At 30.1% G+C, this 23,264-nt stretch overlaps 1 protein-coding gene across 2 annotated transcripts in view; it reads left to right on the top strand.

Annotated features, from left to right (window-relative positions):
* Positions 1-23,264, top strand: part of nAChRalpha4 (nicotinic acetylcholine receptor alpha4) — a 205,406-nt gene that overhangs the window by 43,072 nt on the left and 139,070 nt on the right. The window lies entirely within an intron of this gene.

The raw sequence follows: 23,264 nt of genomic DNA, 5'->3' as shown, positions 1-23,264 counted from the left end.
AATTTTCTCTGACATTGATTTAATTCGCGTATTATATCCGCAGCATGTTCAAATGTCGCATAACTTGGCATCTCAGACCAATCGCCTTGCATATCTATTGGTCAACAGCGAAGAATCGTTTCAATTTTATATTTTAATATTTTAACTAACTTTGTATTTTTAACATTTAACTTTGTATTTTAATATTTGACTTTTACGTATTGATAAAGACTGTAGTGCAGTCGAAACGTTTACAATTTATATCGATTCTGTAACGGAATGTTAATTTAATTATTTAATTATTAATAAAAAATTTTTACACCTTATTTATTTGCTCGTTCAGTTGGCCTACTATATTTGATTTATTTAATTTTATATATATATATATATATATATATATATATGTTACACGCGTATGATATTTATCAACCGGAAATTTTTTTATTTCGGACTTAACGCGGAAAGATATGTCGCGCCATACATCGCGATCAACGATGATTTATTCGCAAAAATACAACAATTTACGGTTGCGTATTTCGCACATATCTGCAATAATTCGCATATTGTAGATTCTCAGTGACGTGTTTCGTTTATGTTACGTAATTTCTAACATTCTCTAGCACTTTGTCGCATCCGACGAACATTGAAGAGGAATCATCCATTAGGGATATACATAATTACTTAGTAGTTTATAGTTCTGAAACATGTCAGATACATATCCAGACAGCTTCTGAAAATGTATGAAAATTCCCAAGACGTATATTATATCTCTAATTATATTTGTTATAATTACATATATATCTGCAATTGATGAAAATCAAAATTTTTCGTTTAGCAAAGAAGAATGAAAAGTTCTGATCGCTTAATGCGACAATTTCGCAACGCTCGCGCGAAAACCGCGGATGCAAATGCGTTTTCTGCTCGATGCGTCCATCGGGAATCCCGTATGCAGTTTGCGTTATAGGTATCGGTCCCATTGCAAATACTGAAAAACGACAGTCACCTGCTCTTTCCGATCCATGCGTAATGGATGCTCGTAAAATATATTATTCGTCCCTTATGTATCTTCTCCTTCTCTTCCGCTCGCGCAATTTCCCTATCGCCACGATTTGTTCGAAAAACTCGCGGCGCCGAAACGTGCTAATTGAGTTCGTGAAATTTAATGTTTTAATTAAATCGTTCATATATCATTTTATGATCAACTCCCAATATCATTTTGTGATTAACTGCCACATGACTCTCGCCTCATTCGCAGATTTCCACTACGAGATTATTCTTTGCGCAACATTCGGAAGCTCATTGTCATGGAAATGGAATTTTTTTCGAACTATATCGCAATATTGCAGAGAATGATAAAAGAGCCTATATTACCACATGTCAACGTAATATTGTCAAACGCGGGTCGCGTATAGAGAATTTCTATTCTCTTAATTTATTAAATCTACATTTTATACGTTCAGTAATAATTTTAAAAAATTAACTATTTCGACGAAATAAAAAGTTAACTAAAAAATTCATGAATATCGGAGTGAATTAATTCTATATGATATTATATTATATATTTTATATCTTTATATTCACACACATTTTGTGATAAGTTGATAAATGAAAAGCTGAATATCCATTATGAACAATAACGAACGTAATAATGATGTTTATGTCAAATTGCAACCTAATAAAATGTCCAGTCGCGGATGCTGCAAAGTAAGGCTTTAGTCCATCGCGACGATAAACTTTTGCCACAAAGAGCAAGCCTGGCACAACCGGCGCCACAATATCTGTAACGACCTCACTATTGTCTCTCTTTTTTTTTTGGAATGCTGTCGAGAAGTAACGAGAATGTCTCGTTGTAGGGCGGATTTAATTAAAATACAGCAAGCATGTAGCTTAATGCGGTTTATCTAAAAAAAAAAAAACAAAAAAAAAAACCTTATAGGCGAGTTATAATTGTTTGTCACTGCTTACTAACTCAACGAGCGTTAAAACCGTTATATTCGCGGCTAAATAATATTATATAGTGTCTTAAACTTTCCATAATTTAATTAAATCCCTCCGCATCGCGCATGCTTTGTTTTAATATTTTGCTATCCCGATTTGTGAAAAAAACTTTCACAAAGTTGCAAGAACACGAAAAACGTGGGGGAACGAAATATACGAAGGTATTAAATATTTTTCTGCAGACTTTTTTAACAATTTTCATTTCCTACCAGTGCATCTGCGACCCGGCACGCTACGTAAAATACTCGCATATGAATATTTATATTAAAGTAAGCCGTGTTAAAAAAAATAAATTCTTATCAGATGAAATATACAAAATACATCACGTCGCGACAGTGTTTATTGCAACATTATTATGTACGAAAAATTCTTATAAAGAATCAAAAAATTCAAGGTAATTTTTTGATGCCATCAACGTTTTAAAATACAATAATTAAAATATCGTCAAACCTATATAAATTTTGCAGAATAAAATTTTTATAATTCGCACAGAGAATTCTCTTCTATAATCACTTTTAGCTCAAGTGCTTTTAATGTTTTGTTAAAACAGAATAGATTCTAAATTGTCCAAAGACTTGTCAAATTTTTCAAGCTATTTCGAGATTGCTTCTATTTTGTATTTTATATATATATATATACACCTGGTATTATGTTATCGTAAATCGAAGAATACGATATATTCGCGTATAAAGCGCGCGAACGTTTGCTCGATTGATATTCTCTTAAATTAGAGATCAGGCTAAATTACGCCCGAATTGCCGGTGTATATCCGATGGGGATTAGAATGGCAGAGTAATTTCTTTGATGAATAAAGCGCTCTCATTTACATATCTGAGTGATCTTGATCGAAACAAACCGGATTTGTGCATCCGTATCGATATGCGTTAATGACACGAATGCGCCTTGTTGTGGTTACCGAAGCTCATCCATGCCAAACCACCGATCTGCACGTATATATATGCATGTAGCAATTCGTGGGCGATGAACCGTGGGCGTGTGTCCACGCTATAGTGCATGGAGCCGCTGGAATTCCTAGCATTCCTAAACCGGAGGTCAACCCGAATCAGACGCGAGTTTGTCCAGGAATTGCAATAGCTCGCTTGTGCAACGTGACAGCCCAAGTCACTCATTGATCGGTGGCTTTCGAGATGATTAAGCAAATACCGGAATAAAGAATCTCAGAATACGTATCAGACAAAATGCGATCTGAAAAAGCAGGAATTGTCAGGAAATTTTACTAATTATCTGAATTTTTCACATTATTCTACATTTGTCTCAATAATTTCAAATTTTTTATTAAATAAACTTTTTCTTGACTCCTAGCACGCGAATTTTCTGTGTTGTTAAAAATCGATTTGTCAATTTATATTTTCATCGTCGTATTATTTTATTTCAATGTGTTTAATAGAGATAAAACTAAAAAAATCAATATCATATAAATAAAAAAGATGATTATTTGAATAGTTTATAGTGACATGTGTGTTTCGATTATCATGCATGATGCACAATGCATGTATAATTGATTTAAATTTTTGTTCTTTCAACTTCCGAACCTTTTTATTGTTGACAAAAATTTCAAGAATTTCATGATTTAACATTTAATTGATTTATCATATATTTATATGTGTAAATTATATATTTGGAAAAAATAATACTAAAAAGTTAGGGGAACAATTAATTTCTTGAAAAATCTGAAAAAGTCAGGGAATTTTTTTAATTAAGTCTGCTGAATACCCTAAAAATATATGAGACTACATAATATATCTCACAAAAATCGAAAATGTAACGGGAAGTGCACTCACAATTATTCACACCGCTTGCAATATTCACTTAAAATGCGCGACATGTTCGAAATAAGATTTTGAAATACCTATTGATTCTGCGATTTTATTATCGCAGTCTTTCCCGCGCATTACACTTTGGTCGTTTATTTTCCTCGAAATACTTTATTTCAAGAAAATTTCCCATATCGGCTTTTAATATTCCAGACGACGCTACTCTAATTTCTTCGTGTAAATCATATAAATTACGTACATATCAAGAAAAGAAGCGTCTTCTGTATAAGGACGAAATTTCTTATTCATACAAAGTGTCCTAAATTGTCATCGCCAATATGCCACGTTAACCTCGGAAAATCTTGTAAGCCCTGCTAGAATCCCCCATAGTATGTCGACTACCTTCGTCTCGCGCAGAAATTTGCCCGACGATTTTTTTTTCTCTCGTCTCGCGTCTCGTAGTTGAATATTCCCCGGCGTTACGCGCGATGCAAATGATAAAGAATTTACATCTTCCTTAATTTGCACAATAATGGCGGCGTCACCTCTCGACCCTGTTCCACTCGTGATCGCGACTCCTCCGCGAGGAAACTTCCCCGTCTGATTCCGCGTTAAATTCCCTCGGAATATTCGTGTTATCCCCCCCGACGCTATATATAACTCGTAATTATGGTACTCTCGTAATACACGCCTGTCGTAAACATATTTTACATTAAACAGTAATGAGAGAAGATGCGTGATTATTATTACAGCTCCAGTATGTACAGTGTAACGCAGAACGATAGAAATACATATAGAATGATTAATTAAAGTTGTATGAAACTAAATTAAAATTGCAAAGTGTACATCAATTTCTTTCTCATTTTTTTTTCAGGAACATTGATGTTTAAATAAGTTTTAAAAGTATCTTGTTCAAGCAATATCATTTATTAGAATATATCGCTAAAATTGAAATAGTAAAATATTTACAGAGTGGGAAAAAGAAATATATTTCTTAATTTATTTGTAAAAGTAATCATTCTCTTACTGTATACTTTTCGATTTCCGAACTTTTATGTACATTCCATTTAGATAAGTCTATTTAGATAAGCAAGTTATACAACTCTCAGTGACATTATTGTCGATACTTCAAAAAAAAAAAAAAAAAAAGAAAGAACGCGTAAAATTAAAAAGATCCCGATCTCTTCAACTTCAATATTCTTTGAGACAAGTTTTAATTAGATGCTAACTTGATCGTGATACACGAAAGATATTTTAAATTCATGAACCTTGCAAATTAGGCTCGAGACCGTGTCTTGCTAGAGTTAATGATAGTCCGCGATGTACTTGGCTCGTGTAACTTTCGCGAACGTTTCCTGCGTTGCATAACAGCACAACTTAAATCGTGCCGCCGCATGAACGCGAAACAGAAAGTTTCGGAAACTTTACGGAGAGATATTCATTTGCGCCCGAATCTTATTGCTGTTTCGTGACCAAAATTCCGGACCATAACACGAACTAATAAATAAATTACGAAATATTTTTTTTTTTAATCTATCTTTCATCCCACGTATTAAATGTATCGTATACAGATTATAATAAATCAATGGTATAAATTAGCCAAAGAACCAGCACGGTAATTATTTTTTGGACTCTCTTCAACGCGTACAAAATCGAAAAAATTTTGTTTATATATATTTTTATTGCTTATTTAATCTTTTTTTATTCGGTCGACTTGTATTTCTCTTTTTAAGGGGATCCTAAATGATGTTTTTACCGACCGAATGCGAGAATATTTATTTTTTTCATATAACTTTTTATTGACTATACTGATCAATAAATCCTATTCCACGATTAAAGTACTTATAAAAACGGACCGCGCTAGCTATGTTTGCATATATAAATCATATAAAAATCAAAAATTACAGTTTTGTTATCGGCTGCTTTGTGTCAGTTCGTAATAATACTTATTTAATAAAAAAAGTTTTGCAGTTTGTCTGTGCATGAAATATAGTATGCGCGGTAAGGATTATATGAAGAAATATTAGTAAGCAATTAAAAGTGAGATTGCAAGTCTAATAAAAAAGTTATATATAAAAAAACATTTCACGCATATGTGTGTGTGCAAATTGAGGCTGCGGAATAAAACAGAGCAGTAGATTAGTTGCGTGATATCGTGATAGATGGAGCTGCAACGTGTTTCTCTCTCTCTCTCTCTTTCTCTCGCTCTCTCTCTTTCTGTTTTTTATAAGGTCTGTTCGTTTTGCACTGGCCACATTAGTTCAGAGGTTGTCTTTTTTGTTCGACATTGGAAGGAAAAAGATAACCTCTGAATTAGTGTAGCCAATGTATGCCATTATATATTTTATGTTTGATAATATAAATAATACATCAATTTTTTTCTATAAAAAACTATATATAAAACAGAAAAAATTTTGTGTTATTTATATTATCAAACACATGAAATATATAATGACATACAATTTTATTTTAATTATATTTGTATAATACAATAATATTCACATGATTTTTATAGATAATAAGTATATGCATTTATAATTTATAAAAACTAAATCTTATTTTTCATACATCGAAGTAATTCGAGTAATGATTTTACTGAAATATATATTTGATAGACATTGTGATTCTAACGAATTTTATTTGTTCGCATATACCTGTAAATTGTTATAAAAATTACTTTTACTGTAAATGTAAGATAAATTGTATGCAATCTATAAAACAAAAAGAGAGAGACAGAGAGAGAGAGAGAGAGAGAGAGAGCGAGCTTTTTTTTTCCCGAAAATAGACACATTCAATGCAAACGGTGAATTGTATATCTCTTTACGACACGTACAGCCGGGGAAAAATTTTTTATATATAATTATATAAAATAATTGTATAATTATACATATAATTTTGCGATTATATGTATAAAATTATACAATTATTTTAATATAATTATATATAAAAAATTTTTTCCCGGGTTGTATGTGTCGTAAGGAAATATATGTATAATTGATCGTTTGCATTGAATGTCACTATTTTCTGAAAAGTAAAAAAAGAGAGCTCTCTCTCTCTCTCTCTCTTCTCTCTTTCTTGATCCTTTATGCTTATTGTTAGTATTCTATCAATTAGTAATCAATGCAATCAATCATATCGTTTTACGGCAACAGCCAGTTACTCGTTCACTCACTCATTCATTCTTTTAAAATATGTCCATTTTTATACATAATTATGTAAATTTATATATAAAAAATAAGGGTGCATATATAATCATGACAAATTTGTATATAAAACATTATATTTATATATATAAAGAAATACTTATTTATTACACTTGTATATATATATATATATATATATATATATATATATATATATAAATTTATATAATTATATATAACAAGCACTTTTACTTAATTATGTATAGACATATTTTATAATATAATTCTGCGATTATACGTATACTTTTATATATTTCTATATAATGTTATATTATTATATACACAAATTTTTGTCCCGGGGTATTTTAAACTTTTATTTTCTTTTTCTTTCCCCATTCTTGTCTGTCTTTACATGCATGTTATTATGTTGTATGTGTATCATGTATAATTTCGATTTGTATGTATGTTGAGAAGATTGGAATAGATAAAATTTTATTACTTCATGTTTTTATATTATAAATGCAGCTTTTTGTAAATATCCGAAATAAATAATTTTTCTACAAATATTTTAAATTTATCAAAATATTTTTTACTGCACAATTAGACTAATATATTTTGCATTATTCTATCTTTATTAATTTATTTCATAATAAAATGGATTTTATTGAACAAATAATAAATAGTAAATAGAGAAAATATAAAATATCGAAAAGAATATATTCATATAAACATATATTTGTGAAATCGAAATTTTGTTAAAATTGACTTTCATAGAAATTGTATTTTATAAATTTAATTAAAAAAAGCTGCATTTATCAGATAGAAACATAAAGTAATAAAATAATATATTCCAATCTTCTCAACACACACACACACACACACACACACACACGCACACAACTTCTTATAACAAATGTTATATAAATTATACATATACAGGATGTAACAACGATCATATATCAGGAGTTTTTAGAAGAAAATACGTATTTTATTGAAAAATGTTTTATTACCAAAGTTATAAGGGTTACTTATCATTACATAGTAGTATTAGTATTATGTTGAATAGCATTATCAAAGTCACATAAAGATTATTTGGAAATAATGGAAACCCTCATTTTTTATTGCATGCACAGAATGAAAAATTTATTTAGAAAAGCTCTCAAAGTAAGCTACATGTATGTACATGCAATAAAAAATGAGGGTTTCCATTATTTCCAAATAATCTTTATGTGACTTTGATAATGCTATTCAACATAATACTAATACTACTATGTAATGATAAGTAACCCTTATAACTTTGGTAATAAAACATTTTTTCAATAAAATACGTATTTTCTTCTAAAAACTCTTGATATATGATCGTTGTTACATCCTGTATATGTATAATTTATATAACATTTGTTATAAGAAGTTGTGTGCGTGTGTGTGTGTGTGTGTGTGTGTGTGTGTGTGTGTGTGTGTGTGTTGAGAAGATTGGAATATATTATTTTATTACTTTATTTTTCTATCTGATAAATGCAGCTTTTTTTAATTAAATTTATAAAATACAATTTCTATGAAAGTCAATTTTAACAAAATTTCGATTTCACAAATATATGTTTATATGAATATATTCTTTTCGATATTTTATATTTTCTCTATTTACTATTTATTATTTGTTCAATAAAATCCATTTTATTATGAAATAAATTAATAAAGATAGAATAATGCAAAATATATTAGTCTAATTGTGCAGTAAAAAATATTTTGATAAATTTAAAATATTTGTAGAAAAATTATTTATTTCGGATATTTACAAAAAGCTGCATTTATAATATAAAAACATGAAGTAATGAAATTTTATCTATTCCAATCTTCTCAACATACATACAAATCCAAATTATACGTGATACACATACAACATAATAACATGCATGTAAAGACAGACAAGAATGGGGAAAGAAAAAGAAAATAAAAGTTTAAAATACCCCGGGACAAAAATTTGTGTATATAATAATATAACATTATATAGAAATATATAAAAGTATACGTATAATCGCAGAATTATATTATGAAATATGTCTATACATAATTAAGTAAAAGTGCTTGTTATATATAATTATATAAATTTATATATATATATATATATATATATATATATATACAAGTGTAATAAATAAGTATTTCTTTATATATATAAATATATATGTTTTATATACAAATTTGACATGATTATATATGCACCCTTATTTTTTATATATAAATTTACATAATTATGTATAAAAATGGACATATTTTAAAAGAATGAATGAGTGAGTGAACGAGTAACTGGCTGTTGCCGTAAAACGATATGATTGATTGCATTGATTACTAATTGATAGAATACTAACAATAAGCATAAAGGATCAAGAAAGAGAGAGAGAGAGAGAGAGAGCTCTCTTTTTTTACTTTTCAGAAAATAGTGACATTCAATGCAAACGATCAATTATACATATATCTCCTTACGACACATACAACGCGGGAAAAATTTTTTATATATAATTATATTAAATAATTGTGTAATTATAATTTTGCGAAAAATAACAAAAATTGAGTACATGCTAAAAATGTAGCATGTAGACACCCTATATATACATATTTGTAAACAAAATCGTGTGCGCGCAATAACATATATTTGCGCGGGATGGTTCACTTGTCACGCGGTACGTACTATACGTGCTTACACGCAGTGCGCGACTCGACCGTTATAACGTGTGATAACGTGTCGAATATTGTGATAGATAGACATACTGTGATATTTTAAAAGTGATATTTTTATATTTATTAAATATATAGTGTATAATGGGTGCAAACAAAAATAAACGTTTGCCCCTATCTGGTCGCAGATTGAGTAGAAAGGGAGCATGTTTTAAAAGGTTAGTATTATGTCATATCATAAAATTGATTCAATATCAGAATTACTGTTACATACAGCACAAATACACAAAATATTACATACCTATTTATTATGCACATAAATGTATATAACGATTAGATAGACAAAAAGAAAAAGAAATATATATATATCTATATATATATATATATAACATTATAAACAGTACAAATAAACATTAATTATATACATCTATTTGTTATACACATACATGGATATAATGAATAAATTAACAGATACAGAAAGCTGAAGAAAAAAAAAGAGAAAGATAGTGAGTATGAGTTCTCTAGCCTCTTTACATTATAAATATATATCATAAAGCAATATATATATGTATATATACATACACACATACATGTATACATACATAATAATATATTGCTTGTCGACGTTTATAAAAAGGCTCACTCGTTCGCTCTCTTTCTATTTATTTCTTTTTTCTTCTATTTCTTTTTTTTTGTCTATCTAATCGTTATATACATTTATGTGCATAATAAATAGGTATGTAATATTTTGTGTATTTGTGCTGTATGTAACAGTATTATGTATGCTGTATGTATTATATATATATATATATATATATATATATATATATATATATTATAATAGTGCGCATGATATTTGAGACGTTTCTGATAATTAAAAAATTTATATTGTACAAATGAATTTGTTTCAAAGCTATTACGTAACAGAAAAATTAAAAAAAAAATGTTTTCATGAAAAAATGAATGTCATAATTTTTTTTAAAATAAAAGCATCATATTTAATCTAAATCAATTTGTTACAATATTCTGCATCAAAAATTATAAAGATAAAATTGTGAAAAAGTGAAAAGTTTACGAGATATTTGAGTTTTAGAGAAAATATGTAGCTGCTGGTTTACAATTTATATCTTTATTTATATCTGTGTTTTCTTTACACCAATTGATTTAAAATTGGAATAAAATAATCAGAAAATGATTTCATGAGATATTTCATAGTTTATGTACATTATGAAAGTATAATATATCTCATAAGCTATTCGCTTTTTTTGGCCATCTTACATTACAACTTATGCAGAATATTGAGAATCGATTTATATAAAAAAATATGATTTTATTAAAAAAAATTCAAGGTAACACTAATTTTTTTTATAAAAATTTTTTTTCCTCATTTTTTATTGCTTGTAATAGATTGCACAAAACAGATCAATTTTTACAATATATATTTTTTTCTAAACTGTTGCAAACATTTCAAAAATCGTACGTATTGTTATGCTGAACATCGTATTAATATATATATATATATATTGATACATATATATTGATATATATAGTTGGTGTAAAGAAAACACATATTTACCTTTAAAAAAAATATGAAAATTGCAATAAGCAGTTAGATAATTTTTCTTTAAGACAACTATGTGTTTTCTTTACACCAATTGATTCGTCTCATTATTCTGTGCATAAAAGTATTAAGGTATGATAATCGAAAAATGAATATTTCCCAAGATATTTTGTATTTTATGTCAAAATACTGCAAATTTGCAGCCTTATAACTCGAAAAATACTTAATGAAAAAATATTTTATTGTAGTGTTTTGGAAAGATCTTAAAGTCAGCTATAAAAGTATGCAAGAAAAAATATAATGTTCCATTTAAGAAATTGAAGTTGACCGTCACGTAACCTTCAAATGGCTATTCAAGGTCAAATCAATGACACCATCTTATGTCCCCCTTGAAACCATACAACTTTTATCTGAAACATTTTTGTCTTAAACTTTTGAATTTTGAGAAATTTTAGTGCAAAGATTAAAATGGCTTACCCTGTATATAAATATATATATATACATATATATATATATTTGTATGTATGTATGTATGTAGGTGTAATTTTATAAGAACATTCAAATAGACGTTTAAAATGCAATTTTTATTTTTATTTTTAATTTTTATTTTAATTTTTTTTTATTAAAATGCAATTCTCAATTTTTTTTATCTGAAAGATAATGCAATCCTTTGTTTATTTTTTCATGTGATAATGCAATCCTTTGTTTATTTTTTCATTAATTGATAATTATTATTATAGTTTTTATAGTAGTTAGTGCCAGAGACGGTCTATTCGTGTGCTGGTTTAAAAAATAATTCCAGAGGCGATCTATTCGTGTGCTGGTTGTTTTAAAAAATAATTCCAGAGGCGATCTAATCGTGTGCTGGTTGTTTTAAAACTGTAATTCCAGAGGCGATCTATTCGTGTGCTGGTTGTTTTAAAACTGTAATTCCAGAGGCGATCGATTCGTGTGCTGGTTGTTTTAAAACTGTAATTCCAGAGGCGATCTATTCGTGTGCTGGTTGTTTTAAAAAATAATTCCAGAGGCGATCTATTCGTGTGCTGGTTGTTTTAAAAAATAATTCCAGAGGCGATCTATTCGTGTGCTGGTTATTTTAAAAAATAATTCCAGAGGCGATCTATTCGTGTGCTGGTTGTTTTAAAAAATAATTCCAGAGGCGATCTATTCGTGTGCTGGTTGTTTTAAAAAATAATTCCAGAGGCGATCTATTCGTGTGCTGGTTGTTTTAAAAAATAATTCCACAGGCGATCTATTCGTTTGCTGATAACTGTACAAAATATTTTACCCCAGATGCAGTTTGCATGTGCGCAAAATTCTCAGAAGCGATATTGCAATGTTGAAACTTTATAACTTATCATGTGATAGTGACTTTCACGTAATCTTTATGACTGTGCAAGGTCAACACTAATGGTACTATTTTATAGTTCCTTTGAAACCGTACAACTTTTGTTGTTTTATTATAAAATGCATTGAAACAAAGAGATATTAGGGGTAGTAAAAATGGGACACCTTGTATAAATACACACACGCATACATATGTGTATATGTATGTGTAACAACCTGTGTATATATAATTTTTATATAATTATAAATTATATAAAATGGGACACCCTGTATATGTATGTGTGTGTCGATTGACAACTTTTTTATTGCGACATCTGTCGAGTTTTGTCGATAATTATATTTAAAAAATCTTCATTATCGACCCTATCGGAGTTCGCCCGTGCATTTAGGATCCCCTTAACTGTGTTATTTATTCGAGATATTGTCTTTGTTCGTTTTAATTTAATGTTATATGTCAGAGTGAGCACTTCGGTTCGTTTATTACTGATATCTTGTCATGTTCTGATGTTTACAAAAAACGGACTTTATAATCATTTAGTTTTTACCACTTACTTGTAACAGGTACAATATTTTTTAACACTATTATATGTATGATTTTCCGTATTTGATTTTTACTGTCATTTTCATTTTTTTTAACTGAGATTTATAATTTAATTTGTAGCCTGAAGAGGACCCAATTCGGGGTCGAAACGTTGCGTCTTTTTCAATAAAAGATTTTTCACCTTAGCCAGTGTTGGTTGATTAAATCCCTGGTATCTTTAAAAAATCGAAAAAATACATCCTAATCAAATATTACTAAGAAATTTAATACATTTGTCAAAACTGTTAAAAAATTCTACCAAGTCTTATTAACGCTTGATTATAATAAACTTACCTGGATGATTTCTCGAAGATTGAAATTATTTTCTAAATAATATTCTCCATGATCCGACGATAAAGAGGAGAAGTTCGAGAGTTAATAAATCGGCGACTGATTATTGCCAAGCTGTATCCGTTAATCGTTAAAATCCAGGCTACAATTTAGCAGCAAAGCCGTTACGCAAATTTCGATGCTCCCTAACGGACTCCTTCATCATCCCCATGCGACGTGCCACGACAACATCGGTATTTACGTAATTATTGGGTTGGGGGTTCGCTTTGTGGAGTCCCGGCTCTTCAGATGCCTCTCTTGAGTGCATACGTCATCATTAAACTAACCATGGTATTCTGCGCTGTTAACGACACTCGTCGGTATCTTTAATTAAGCCACTCATTTCGAAAGCAATATATAAGTTCGAAGTTTCCGAGATATTTTGAATTTCATCGAATACCAATCGCGAGCGTATAAGCTCATCGTCCGCGGCTTGATTGAAGGATTTGCCACTAAAATCATTTGTATTCGAAAATAACTGCGTAAAAGATACTTCATATATCGTACATTGCGGAGTCAAGATAGCAAGTTTGAAATTACATTGCAAACTTTCGGAAAATTGGCACATTGATAATGTAGATACCAACTAGTAAACTTTGATAAACTGAAGTTTCCATCGCAGGTTGTGTGCTTTTAGAAACTATTTTGCTATTTATAAAGAAATCTCTATATAAAATATTCGCGCGCGCGTGCGATCTCTTTTTGATAAATAACGTTATATTTTTTTATTCTGTTTTATATACTTTAATTGCAAAATTTTTTATTTTGTTTTATATATTTTTATTACAAAAATTCACATTTATCGTGTCTTACTTTAAATACGTTAAATAGATGTCGATCAATTTTTGTTTGTTACAATACCAAAAGAATTTATTTAAGAAGACAAAATGAATTAATAGCTAAGCAAAAAATAGTAACAAAAAATGAAAATTACATTAATTTTATTAATTTATAATAAAAATGTGCACGTCTCGCGTATATTCACACATATTTAATTCTGTCATAAATTTTTCCTGAAAAAATAAACATTTTTAAATTTACGTTTTTTATTTACAGCCTTGTATGTAGTAAAGCGCAGAAATAATTTTCCAGAATTATTCTCGTTCCATCTGTCTAATCGTCGCTTCGAACATATACGTAAATGAAAATCATTTTTGCATGATACGCAGCTACGTTAGACATCGTCCATAAGGGATAAACGAGGCTGCTAATTTACGAAAGTGGTCAAGGGGATACTGCCTCTCAATATGAATACCCAAAAGCCGTTTACTCGAATTCCCAGAGCTACGATCCCGTAGATGAAAGTTACAGATCCGGAGTAGTAACAGAAAACCGCCAATGGATCTTACTATAATCGATATTGTCGATCGTGCGCGAGATCATGCATTGTAGGTCGATAAATGCATCGGAAGGCGCACGTTAGATCAGATTAGCTTCGCAATCTAATTACGATATCTGGCGAGATACATAACTCATCTTGATCTATTCGTGAAGCACGAGTTATCGTACGGTCAATAACACACATTTGCAGTGTTCGCTGTTATCTAAATAAAATTATATAGATGTTCATCTTATCTTTATATAGATAATAAAAGTATATATATTATCTACATCTGCATCTTAGATAAAAAAAAGTATTATCTTTACTAAATTATCTAGAATAATTCTCAGATAAGTTTGATTTAGAATCATAGCACATAAAAATACTTAAATAGTAGAACTAAAGCAGTAAGCGATAAAAATTTATAAATAAAAATATGAATACATATATTTTTATATCCCTATTATAATTTACATTTTTTTAAATAACTGCGTTTACATAAACAGTCTTAAAAATTATTATCTAGAAAATTATATCTAAACGAATCGCCGCATATAATTTTATCTTTTATCTAGATATATTTCAAACAAAATCATCTTTATTTTATCTTATATGAATTTACATACTTTTATCTCATCTTTATCTAACTAATTTTAAAATCATCTAAGCACAACACTGTACATTACGTAGATATGTGTGCAATACATTTCAAATCCCTCCCCAAAAAAGTACAAAATTTCGACTAAGCAAGAAACATTAATTATGAGAGCGTAACATTAAAATGTATGCTTAGACGTGGATTTAACGAGCAAAAATTAGCGACACTAGATATATAAATTTTGTCTCTCTTCTTGTCCCTCTTTTCTCGAAACGGCACCGACGGAAGAGTATAATTACATACGAGAACTCGTAATTGTAGAGAATGTAACATAATTAGAGACGAGTCAACGAGATTGGCATGACCGTGCGCTGGGCTTAATCGAGCTGTCTAAGAGACGAAGACGAGAGTCAGACGACAGATGATGGAAATCATAATGAATCTCGTCGTTTCGCCTCCGTCGCTCAGGAATGTGAAATTACTGCAAGAACCTGTCTAGCACGCTCGCTAATACATATCAGTGACTTCGATCTTCATTAATCTTCCACCCTCGATCGATCCTGAATATCTAAAGTTCTTCCGAGCGCAATTTTCTTGTTTGCCGCTAACATTATCTGTACAAAGTCCAGAGTCAATTGACACACACAATCTTCTCTATATAAAATTGTTAGCTGCTTGTTAAAATTGTTAACTATGTTGAGAGCTATCGAGATCTCTCTTTCTCTCGCGGGAATAATTTCTTCCTCCTTATAGTTCTGCGCTCTTTCGTTCGCGACTATGGCAATTAAAGCGCCCGTTCTAATTATCCCGAGTATCGCAATCGACGCACAAAGTCAGTTGAGTAGCTTTTCGTGTAACATTCTTAAAGTGCCCGATGTTTCTTCGTTCAAACCTTTTCTCTTCCCTTCGCACGTCATCCGCTTCCCCTTTCGCTCATTGATCAAACACTATCTGGTTATCCCCACTTCTAACACCAGAATTCCTTCGCGATAAGCATCCCTCCTCGCCAGCGTGAACTGAACCCTTCAGCGCCACGATTCAGTCTGATGCTAATGCACAAGCGTCAAGTGGATTATCACGATAATGACGGTCATACACGGAGAAAATGTTCCAGTAAAAATTACAACATGATTTTTTTGTAACCATGAACGTATATGTATGAAATATACAAATGTATAAAGGAATCACGATATATATTTTTATTTAATAAAATTATATATACATATTTTATTTACAAAAAAAAAAGAATATTAATATTACTCAAATATTTTGATGCACAACAAAAATGCATAAATTAACAGATAATAGAATAAATGTACAATTTACAATTTTTATAAATATCTTAATATCGTTATATTCCAACTTTACAATGTATTTTTCATGTATCGTACACATTTAAATGTTTGCTATTATGATTAATTATGAGATTTTTATTTTTATTGAGAAAAAAATATTGTAAAACATGATTTAAAAAACATACCAAAAATTTCGAAAAATCATTATACATTAAAATGATTAATTAATTAAACCGAAAGATTTACAACAAGAATTTATCATATGTCATCAAATTGAATGAATTTGCTGAATGTTTAAATAAAATACGAGATCAAATAGCGAATAAATTAAATAAATAAGAAATGGTTCTCCTCGTTGGGCGAGATTTCGGTCCAGTTTATACAGATGAACGTGCGTAAGTAAGTACATATGCATTGAAACTGGCGGGCAACTCTTGCGTAATAGCAAGCTTACTCGCTCATACTTTTCCTGGAGCGGGCACTCGGTACTTGTATGTACATACACACACGAACAGCTTACGTTTGCCGTAAGCTTTCTGCGAAGGCAGAAGAGGATTTCCTCATAAATATGTAAATTTAGTCAGGTTATGCGCGGGTAAAAATGTGGCCACGCTGAAAGCTGCCGATACAAATGGGTATTCAATTACGATCGACATGCGACGATTTATGCTGGGAAGCAAATATATAACTGCGATTCGCGACGAAAAGTTTAACATTTCATCTACGTACATAATTGGGCTTTTTAACTCGCGTTTTACGCCATGTAATTTATTAACATCTTGATTTTAGATACAGTATTATTAATCAAATGATTTAAATGACATGGTTACACTATGTGATTAATCATACGATTTATCAAGATATCAAATATGAATTAAAAGTAAAATTACAATTTTTCTAATTGATGAAAAAGATTAATCACAATGTGATTGCAATATGATTAAGATTGATTTCGGTAAATTAACATGCATTAATGTATTGTTTAAGATTATTCTAATAATTGCAGGAAGAATATTTTTAATTATTGATTATTGAGTAACGATTAATAATTAGAAATATTCTATAAAATTAATATAAATTAATGATTCTTTTAATTATGATTAAATCATTCATTAATTCATTTCATTTGCTACAGTAATCATCTTTCATCAGAATCTATTTTCGACGATGCAAAGAATAATTTGACACTAACAACTATGCAAAATGACGGAAATCTTCTCATCGCGGCTGCTTTTCGGATTTTCACGCATTATTCATGCGCCCACGATTCGCAGATGCAGATGCAAGTGTAAAATGAGGATCATCTCATTATACTTTCACGTCATGCGTTGTTATGATTCCGTAATAACATTGTATTCTTCTTAAGCTGCACTGTCTGTTGCGTCGAATACAAAATGCAGCATCTGCACTTGCACGTACGACCACTTTCACATAAATCTCAAATCACTCAGTAAATAGATATAAAGTCTTGCAGAGAGAGAAAAAAAAGAGAGAGAGAGTAAATATTTTTAATCATGAGAGATTATAAAGAGAAGGAAATTTAATAAACGGTATATAATAAAATAAAATAGTATGAAGTATCCATAAATTAAAAAATGATTGTTATATTTGAAAATGTAGTAGTTTTAAATTGCAATTTAAAAATTTTATTTTTACATCTTTCCATAACTCGATATTCATAACATTTTTATACGCATCAAAGGTTCCACATAAAAGTGCACTTATGCCAAATATATTTTAAATGCATTCCCGAAAAGCTCAGGAGACTTCTCTACACTCGCCTCCTCGGTAAAATGTTTTGGAATCGCGCGTTTAAAATTTGCGGTGTAAAATTTGACGTACTCTATTCGCCGTACGAGTATCGCGTAGAAACTGGAAGCAGTTTCGGAATCGCGGAAAAGCCCCGACAGGTCTAAGAGCACCAGCGTTCCTTTTCACACGAGCGGATTTTCTGCGCTATTTCCACCAGAAACTTTTAAATAAACGGGTTTCCCTACTTGACCCAAAAGTTCCTTTTAAACGTGCCCACTTTCTAATGAAATAATCCTTTTTAGCTGACCTCACTACGTAGTTATGTTAACTTGAATTTAAATAATGTCTTCCCCAGAGAAAATCTCTGAAAATCTTATATAATCACCAAGCAAATGTAAGTATCCGTGACCGAAAAAAATAAAGTTAAAAGTATTTCGAAAATTAAATTTGAAATAACCCAATTACCATATACTCCGTTTTATTATATATAATTCTTGTAATAAAAATTATTATTATTATAGATTATAGATAATGTAACACTCTTTTTTCAGTTGTGCAAAAGATTTTATCGGTTGCGTGGAAATGGTGTGGAAAATCTCGCTTTCATTTCCAACAGCTGCTGCACAGCTGATAAGAAATTGATTTGTGAAAATATATATCGATTGGAATTGATAAGTATAGTTTTTCAGCAGCGTTTCGTCAAAATTCTTAATTATTGCGGTTTAATCTATAATATTTAAAGACTCACATTGCTCTCAATGCATTTGAATAGCGTATGTTAAATTCATATCAATCACAGAAATTTATACACAAATGTATAAATCATAATTCATATCGAAATATGAAATAATATTATGTTTTTGAAGTTGCGCAAAAGAATTTAAAATAGCAGGAGACTAATTGCTCGATAATTATAAAATAGCAGAAGATTATTTGCTCGATCATCGATATAGCAATAAGTTATTTATAAAAAATTTATTAAAGATAATTTATTGAATTGGAATGTGTAAACATAATGTGTTTTTTAAATTAGATTACGAGATTTGACATCTCCGACAATGAATTGGAAATGGTTCTCAATCATTTACGATAATCGGTACTTGTCTAAAATATTCCGTTATGAGCAAAAATTTATGCTCCGCGTAAATTTGTGTTGTCACGTCAAAACGTTTCACGCGTTTCGTGAATATTCAACAATCTTAAATATTCAACGCCGGAAAACAGAACATTATTCATCTCTACGGTGCCAGCCGTCCCGAGCATACATCTATTTTTGCCACTTTAATCCCACTCCAATCGGTCATCTTGATTTACGACGTCAGAAATGAAGAAATTATTCTCGAGAGCATGAGCATTGCTACCTTCGTTCTTCGTCATGTTGTCAACTTCATACCATTTTTCGCTTGTATAACTTACAGCCACCGATTTATCCCAAATATCGCATCATGCATAATGTTGGATTAGCGCGATACTTTGCTACAAAAAATATACAAATCGGTTAAACTTCATTACCATTCTTAACGTTACACGTCTAACAAAATAAAAATTTTTGAAAATAAATAGAATTTTTACTTTGAATATGTATATAAATATATATGTATATATATGTGAAAAAATTTACATATAAAATATTCTTCTCTCTCTCGTATCTGCAATTAACTAAATTTACATTTAAAACCTTAATCTGATTGAATTTCATCTGAAATTACAAGATTTCTATCTGCAAAAATATTGCCGGAAATATTTTTATCTTTTTAATTGTGCAAAATTCTTTATTCAAAATTTAAATATATATACAATCCTTATATATATATAGTATATTGTTATATTGCTAAAAAAATAATCTTATTTACTGATTAAACGTTGATATTACACATTTCGTGTTCTGATTTTCTTATCTTCCTCTATATTATTTTAGAGGAGCTCGTGCAGGTGCAAATCTTATCTATCTATCGCCGAGTCTAAATCACGTTAAATCGACGTTATACTCTCTCGAAAAGCGATACAAATTAAATCTGCTCCAACAACGCTTGCCACCCACTATCTTACTCTTCTCACCATCGTCTCGTAACTGCGTCACGTTCAGCAACATTACGTTGCTGCGAGATGATTGTAAAAATATAAGACGGTGCACATTTTCACTCAAATGGAGTCTTAAAGGAACGAAAAAAGAAACAATTTCACTGACAATTTTACGATACGATATATTTTTATTAATTATATTGAATATATATATACTGTGTAACAAATGCGACAATTATGAAGAAATTTTTATCCGATATATAAGTTATAACAACATAATATATAACTTACCTTTTAATTATTTAATAATATATTAATTAATACTACTTAATTAATTTAATCGATCGATATCAATGAATGTGTCATTTTGTCACATTTAGATATGATTTTCTCTGAGCTATATTGTATATATTATTACACACAGCAAACGTTAAAATAAATATTAGAAGATTATATCCGATCACGCGCGTCAAAATACTGCAGTTTGATTGTGATATAACATATATATCGATGGATCTAATTAAATGAGAATAATTAATCAAACGCTATTGACGGACGATAAACAATCGCGTTTTTGTTTTTCCTCTCTCTTTATTAGAGGGCGTGTCTCCCCCTGTATAAAGTAGCGATCGGGGTACGTATATCCCGCGCAATAATTACCACCTCCATTATCATTACTAAAGCAAGCAGAGTCCATCCTTCCCCGAAGCCGACCAGCGCAATGCGACATGTGGTGCAGCGCGAAAATTAATTAGGAACGGTGCTCTTGCGTCTACGCGCGTAACTCGACAGGAATTTTCCATTTACGAGCCGCATACGGACACCGCAACACACACGGGAGACTAATACGCACCTGTGTACCTGGAACGCCGTCGCGTATGCTCGAATCAATTAATATATTGCGCGTTCGCACTAATGGTCGAAGGGTGGACAGGTAGATGAGTACACTCGCGCGCCTCCGCCGCAATCAGAATTTAATTACATGTAGAGTAATTTGCTAATTACCGTTCATTTTATACTCACAATTGGCAATACGTTGCGAATCGATCGTTCGCGCCGACAGTTTACCGTCCTTTTATTTCGACCGTTCGTATTCGTGACCGATTAGCGCACTGAGCTGATGACTGCAATCACAATAATAATAATAGTTAGTAATAAACTAACAGTAATAATAAAACAATTGCTGCCAGTATTGTTGTTGATTAATTATTCATGGTAACGTTATAAGCCGAATAACGAACTATTATTAGTGTTAGCAGCGATTGCTGCTACACAATAATGATTTCAATGTAAATATATATATGGAAGACGCTATATATTGTTTTATATTAGTTTTGCGTTATTATTGCTATTATTATGGAATTTGCCGTTATTAAATTATTGGTATACCGTGAAAAGATAACATGCGAGATTATTACCATTATTATTATTATTATCGCTGCCGTTTTACGGGAGACAGTCGATATCGCAACGCGTCAAGATTGATTATTCGCATCGGCGAATGCAGTCGTTTTCGCATCGCATCGGAAATTCAACCGTACAAACCGACATGTGAGTTTTCCACTTCCTGCAGCCACAATCGATGTGACATTAATTTCAAACGAATCGGCAAGTGCGCAAGGACGTATATATCGGATGAGCCCGAATTAATTAACGGCTTTTATAATACGCGTCGCCGCCGAGTTCTATAATCTCGTGAAAATTCAATGTACCTATTTGCAGAAGTCAAATATTATTTTTTCCTCCGTAGAAAAAGATAACGCTTTTTTTATGAGGCTCCGGGAAAAATTTTTTTATATATAATTATATATAAATAATTGTATAATTATACATATAATCGTAAAGATATGCATTGTGAAATATGTCCATTTTTATACATAATAAATAATATAAAATTATATAAATTTATATATAAATTATATAGAATCATGCATGTCAAATAATATATGAAATATATATATTTATATATATGAAGAAATACTTATATATATATATATATATATATATATATATATATGTAAATGTATATAATTATATATAAAAAGCACTTTTATTTAATCATGTATGGACATATTTCATATATAATTTTGCGATTATATGTTTAATTTTACATATTTCTATATAATTTTATATTAGTATATATAAAAAAAATTTCCCGGGACATTAGTCCTGATATAAACTACAAACTCTGAATCACTAGAGAAACATGAAAGAACATGATAAATTATTTTAAATAATGCTGAATTATTTTGGCCGTCCAAAAATAAATACATTCTAATCCCATTATCTTACTCATATTTATTGATTTTTTTTTTAATTAATTCTTTCAATATTGTCTCTATATATACGATTATAATTCTAAACAATGACTCAAATAGCAATCTTTTTGTGTGAATATTAACGATGACCCTTCTTGACAGCACCCCGACAATACATCCACTCTCTACGTTACATTTACATTCGCGATCCAGCGAAACAGACCGAAGCTATATCGGTATTATTACATTTGCATGTGAATGCAATTCGCCTTCCTATCGCGCGAGAATAATTCACCCTACAGTGAATATCCATTCAATACCTGCCCTCGATGCGACTATGTGTTGTGATTACCTTGTCGGACATCTTCTCACCGATGTCGCAGCAGAACCATAAACATAATGAGTGTACATATATTTATTATTATGATGCGCAGTAATATTCATGAGCCATAGACAAATCTTCATCGCGCGTTGAGATGCGAAAAATATAGAGCGATGAGAAGATAATTTGACATGTAAATGCAAAAATATACCGCTGATAAAAAATATATTATTGCGCCGAGAAATCAATACTCCGAATATTACCTAAGAATGTTATACATAAAATATATTATTAAATAAATTATTAG

Source organism: Nylanderia fulva, unplaced genomic scaffold, assembly GCF_048542155.1.
Source record: "Nylanderia fulva isolate GAGA-0341 unplaced genomic scaffold, ASM4854215v1 Scaffold36, whole genome shotgun sequence".
Classification (NCBI taxonomy): Eukaryota; Metazoa; Arthropoda; class Insecta; order Hymenoptera; family Formicidae; genus Nylanderia; species Nylanderia fulva.
This window is presented reverse-complemented; position numbering and strand designations above follow the sequence as displayed.